The following is a 6,000-nucleotide window of genomic DNA, read 5'->3' as shown; positions in this document are numbered from 1 at the left end:
ACATCTTAATTGCACTGACTACAGATACATTGGTGACATAGTGCATGGAATGCTGCCTGTGCATCGGAAGACTTTGAGAAGATTTAGAAAATACCTTTGGAAAGCTATCATCTTACACCTGCTCACATTTAAAGACACGTTAGAGAGGTTTTAGTCTTAGCCTAGTCTCGGACTGAAATGTAAAGACTGTGAATTTGAAGGGTCACTATTTACAAGACTAAAACCAGATTTTTTTAATTAATTTTTTTAGATATCCCCTTATGGACAGTAGTGTTCATTTTATCAGCCATTTTTAAATTCCGTCTCAGTTTTAGTCCAGTTTCAATCACGCTTGTTAGTTTTTAAACATAGTCAACCTCATCCCGTTTTTATTTAGTCCATTTTTAGTCGACTATAAATCTAGCATTTTAGTCTTTATTTCAGTCCAAGAAAACATTATTTTATTCATCAAGTTTTAGTCAACAGAAACAGTCAACATTTTAGTCTAGTTTTAGTCAGGACAATCATTTTACCCCTGTATATTTTTTGTCAGCAGATAATGTTGAACATTTCGGATTTAAAACTATTTTTTCGTATATTTTTCTCTCATCTTTTTGATAAAAAAAAAATAACAACTTCACACACAATTACAGTATATCAACAACTAGCTACTATGGCTCCATGCTGCGAGCTAGTAAGTTAGCCAGCATTAGTTAGCGGTAGGATTAACATTGTTGTTATTATGAAATATCGTTTGGCATTACATCGCGATACTGTCCGCATTTATCCATTAAGTAAGTATCGATACTTTTGGATACCTTATATTGCCGTGCAGCGCCTGCACCACCCGCTGCTTACAAGAAGCCTGTCATACCTTAATCTGCCAAGCCAATAGGTGGCAGCACTGCGCCACCGCAGTTTAGAGGCAACTCAAAACAAAACACAAACTAGAGTGTAGCCTACTAGCTAATAACCCCTGGGCTGCTGCAACCAAACGAGAACGCCGCCGCCGCCGCCGATGCAGCAATCGCGGGGCAAACATCTGTCTTTTTGCCAGAAAAAGCCACAAGTGTATAAAAGTGCAGGCTTGCAGCTCAGCGTCGTTCGTGTGGTCGGCGCTCGCCGTGGCCGGTTCGACAGCGTCAACTGTCGGCAGGAGCGCTCCACAACAGCACTCGAAAGAAACGCGCGCCGTCGAAAAGTTCGACTTTTGAAATAATTCATCACGCCAGTCACAATAGTTTGTGCAGAGAATGGCTGGACATTGGAGCACCGGGACATTGGAGCTCCAGCGAGGAGGCTCTCCAGCTTGGTGTGGACCATCGTGAGGAGAAGCGGTTCGGAAAATGGATGAATGACTACTAGACGTGTTTAAAAAGTAAGTCATAACTTTTGTAGATTAAATGTAATATATAAAAACCTGCGAACAATCCAGTTTGAGAAAAGCCTCTCGGAAGGCATTGATTGCGTTCATTCATATGTTGGGGATTTATTATAGAAAGAAACATGTGGGCTGCTATTTTCCTTATTTTTTCCCCCTGTTAAATCAGAAGAAGCTAATCTTTTAATGTTTGGTCAGTGGGCATAAAGTGGAGATGGCCACGGTAATGTTGATCCGGATTGAGAGAAGTTTTTTTGACATTTTTTTTTAGCAATGTATGTATAGTATGTGCAATGATTTTGAATGGAAAACTTTTGTCTGATCCCCAATAATTTTTGCTTCAATTTATAGATATTCAAGGAATGGTAATGATCTAATTAGTGCTCTACTCTCTGCACTTTTATCACTCAAAAGAACGTCTCCACGCTGCAAAAAAACAACTTTTATTGGAATAACTTGATCGTGACTTTTTCCTCTTTTTCTCTAATGTGGCTACAATTTAACAGTGTATCAGGCCGCGTGGAACCACACTGCCCCTAAGTGGCCAAATTGGGTACAACATAAACAGCGCTCCCAACAAAGGTAAGACAGTATAAAATAGTTTAAATAAAATCAATTTTGGGACATTTAAAATCGATTCTGAATCGTACTAAATGAGAATCGCGATTCTTATGAGAATCGATTTTTTTTGGGGCACACCCCTACCAGTTATTGTTTATTAATGAGGGTTTTAGTCTAGTCTAGTTTTAATCCTGTGACTAAAACGTGTCTTGGTAAAATTATTTTTGTTTAGTTTTTGTTGACGAAATTAAATTAAAAACTGGGCAGTCCATGTTCTTCAGAGCAGTCGCTTTTTCGGCAGTGTTTACCCTTCGTCCATGTCGCTCTTGTGATTGAGTCTCCTGTTTCCAGTTTTGCTAAAGCTTTTTCTATTGCTTGTTGGTTCTGTTATGTCATCACATTGATAGACTTGTGATAATATCAAACACAATTTGATATTGTCACAAGGCCAAGACTAGAAAAAGACAGCTAAAATTACCACCTTACTCTAAACGATTGAGATGACGGCAGCATGCTTTTTTCTTTTGACTTTCAGATTTATTCTCAGACTGTGAAAAACTTTCAACATACCTCATAGTGATACACACGTAGGCAAAATTGTTGGGTAAAAACCCCAAATGGTACAAATGGGAACTAGCAAACCTAACCAAAAATGAGTATACACCCAAGTTAATAATTTGTTAAATAACCTTTTGAGACAATCTTGCAATTAAATATATCTTGTAGCTTTTAATGAGACTTGAGCACCGGTGGCGAGGTATATTGCCCCCTAATCTTGAGCGAACTGCTCCAGCTGTCTCAGATTAGAAGGGCGCCTTATCCCGACTACACGGTTCAGTTCCTTCCACTGCTTTTTAATAGGATTTCAGGGGTTCAGCCAATTAGTCTAATGTTTTGTTTTTAGTCCTGTGTTGTTAGCCCTTATCTGCACCTTTCACTCTCAAATGCCTTGAGATTTCGTTGTTCACCACGCCATGTGCCCGATAGAGCAAAGCAGCCCAAGAGCAAGTCAAAGCCAAGCCATCAAACACCCAACTAGACCACTAAACTATGCAGCAGGATCAAGATGCTGACCGTCTGGGAAAGACAAGTACGCAGAAGAGGTCAAAGAGTGATCAATTTTTATAGCGCTCTTCACATTGTTCTGGAGTAGAGTCGTCTTTCCTTTAGATTTAACTGCAAACACAAATTCTAGTGAAATTGAGAAAAATGTCAATTGCAGAATACAATGATTTTCTAAAGCTTTAAGAACAGGATCCGATAAGATAACATTTTGGGAGTATTGATGAATGATTGAATTAACTCATTCACTGCCATTGACGGCTATAAACGTCAACATTTTATTTGAGCTATTTTTATTAGTTGAACACATTTTTCCAATTTTGTTATCAAGAGTATGAAAACCTAGAATTTTTTTATTGTACATTTAGAACAGATATGAAATTTGTGATTAACCGCAAGTTAACGAATGAAGTCATGTGATTAATTATGATTAAAAACTTTAATCGCCTGCCGCCCCGAATTATTTATTTTTTCTCTTCTTTTTTTCATTCACTGCCATTGTCGGCTATAAATGTCAAATTATTTTAACTATTTTTATTAGTTTAACATTTTTTTTCCACTTTTGTAACAAGAGTATGAAAACCTAGAATTTTTTCATTGTATATTTAGAACAAATTTGTGATTAATTGTGAGTTAACTAGTGAAGTCATGTGATTAATTACAATAAAAAAAAATAATCGCCTCTTGCCCCTAATTTTTAATAATAATAATAATAATAATAATAATATATATATAGGGCGGCACGGTGGCTGACTGGTTAGTACGTCCGCCTCCCAGTGCTGAGGACGTGAGATCGAGTTCGGGCTTCGGCCTTCCTGGATGGAGTTTGCATGTTCTGCCCGTGCTTGCGTGGGTTTTCTCCGGGTACTCCGGTTTCCTCCCACATTCCAAAAACATGCATGGCAGGTTGATTGGACACTCCAAATTGTCCATAGGTGTGATTGTGAGTATGATTGTTTGTCTCTGTGTGCCCTGCAATTGACTGGCAACCAGTTCAGGGTGTACCCCGCCTACTGCCTGAAGCCAGCTGGGATAGGCTCCAGCAACCCCCGCGACCCTTGTGAGGACAAGCGGTAAAGAAAATGGATGGATGGGATATATATATATATATATATTAATGAATTTATGGCAGTGAATGAGTTAAATGACTTAATTGTTGTGGTAGTGAGTTAAGACCACATGTTCAATACAGATGAGACCTGCTACTAACTTGTATTGGGATAAAACTGAGCAAGCTGTAGCTACATCCAGCGGCTCTGATTTGAAATGACCCAGTGTCACACGCCCACCCTAGAATCACGCCACATTCTGGTTTGGATTAATCCTGCTATTTTTTTAAAAATATTTTTTTAAGCACTTATTAAACATGCGTGGTTTAATTAAGAGACCAGTGGGTGCAACTGTCATTTTCAGCAGTATTGTGTACTGGTATGCTACATTCTAAGCACTGAATTACACTTTTGTGTCAACGGTGTGTGTGTGTGTGTGTGTGTGTGTGTGTGTTTGACAGTGTGTGGGATCAATTAACTGCAGGTGATAAAACATGAGTAAAGGCAAGGGGCTGATTACCCAGTGAAGCAAAGGGGGGGGAATAAAACGACTCACGAAATGTAATTAAAACTTAATGACACAGGTGAGCAATGCGTCTCCATAAGCAGCGACTACACAAGTCAATATTTTCAACCTAACTAGGCCTTACAGCATGATCTATCCATGTCAAGGCGAGTACACATATTCAATGAAAGATAGCCAAGCTGTGTTAAAGGTCAAGAAGAACATGTTTCTAGTCAACTTGATGTTAAGAGAGTTTGAACTTGTACACATTGTTTTTATGTGGCAAAAATCTTGCACAAAATGGACCGGTAGGTTATTGGATATCAAGATGGATATCAATTATTTCAATATAAGTTTGAAAAAATTAGTATTTGTTTCAAAATTAAATTCTGCAAAACTATTCATCAGTTTTTCAAAGTCAAAGCTTGTGACCATGAAGATTTTGTTTATGTTAAAACACAAAGTCTGTTTTTGTGCTTTCATGGACAACTACAGCAATTCGGAAGTATAAAACACATAGAGAGGCTGAAATCGGAGTGCTTATCTTTAAAAAAAAAAATAAAAAATTAAAGAAAGGGTTCAAATTCAAACAAATTTGACTTCCTTTGTATTTTGTTTGGCTTTTTTTTTCCTTCTTTTAAACTGAATTTTTGTGTTCAGTATTGCCAATGGCCATATTTTTGATTCATCCAGTGTGAGAGTACGAGATATTTAATTATTTGGCCACTGCAGAGAGGAGCAATTGAATGCAAGAGAGATTCGGCAAAAGGGCAGGCAGTCGCCCAGGGGCCGAGCTGAAGGGGGCTCAAGAGACGGCTGTCACTGGTCCATATCAACAGCACAACTGGAAACCCTTGCAGACACGGAAATGACATGGCAAGCTTTGGTAATTTCCTTAATGGGGCCCCTTCCTAGCAGCAATGTTTATTTTAGACAGGCAAACTTTATGCCAATTAAACGATATCTACTTGATTTTGTGGTTTCAATAGTTCTTCATGTCTGAGATTCTAGAAAATTACAAACGAGAACTGTGAGCAGCTATAAAGGGCCCTCGCAACCGTGGCCATGTTGGGGTATTTGCACGTTGGTGGTAGCACTTCGGTCAAGAATCCAAATAAAGCCTTGCCCTGCAAGTTGAATTCTCTTCCCGTGCAAGTCACTGTGGAGCAGTCCCGGATTGATATTGTGGAGAACTCCCTTGAGTGAATCACAATGAGCAATCTGGCTATTGATTTATTATTATGTCTGTGCAGTTTCACAAATTTTCAAACATGTTTAGACCCTCAAATATAGCAACATCGTTCTTTGAAGGCGATTGGAAATATTATGTAGGAGAAGTTTGATAAAATATGCCCTCTTTGAAAAAAATGCTGCCCAATTCCAAAATAAATGCAAAATGTTTGACGTCCTGTTTAGCACATGGTTATAAAAATACTTTTTTTGTAGGTCTTGTGCTGTTTTTT

At 38.4% G+C, this 6,000-nt stretch overlaps 1 protein-coding gene across 3 annotated transcripts in view; it reads left to right on the top strand.

The window, feature by feature from the left end:
• Positions 1-899: 899 nt before the first annotated feature.
• Positions 900-6,000, top strand: part of gpc6a (glypican 6a) — a 93,727-nt gene continuing 88,626 nt past the window's right edge. For 2 of the 3 annotated variants that reach the window (XM_077563689.1, XM_077563687.1), the window contains exons 1-2: positions 900-1,357; positions 1,867-1,942. The gene's annotated coding sequence lies outside the window, so the exon portion shown is untranslated. The remainder of the gene's footprint in view (positions 1,358-1,866; positions 1,943-6,000) is intronic. The other variant, XM_077563690.1, reaches the window with a different exon arrangement.

The sequence above is a fragment of the Vanacampus margaritifer genome, chromosome 4 (assembly GCF_051991255.1).
Source record: "Vanacampus margaritifer isolate UIUO_Vmar chromosome 4, RoL_Vmar_1.0, whole genome shotgun sequence".
Taxonomy (NCBI): Eukaryota; Metazoa; Chordata; class Actinopteri; order Syngnathiformes; family Syngnathidae; genus Vanacampus; species Vanacampus margaritifer.
The sequence above is the reverse complement of the archived record's forward strand: the minus strand, read 5'-3'. Positions and strand labels throughout refer to the sequence as shown.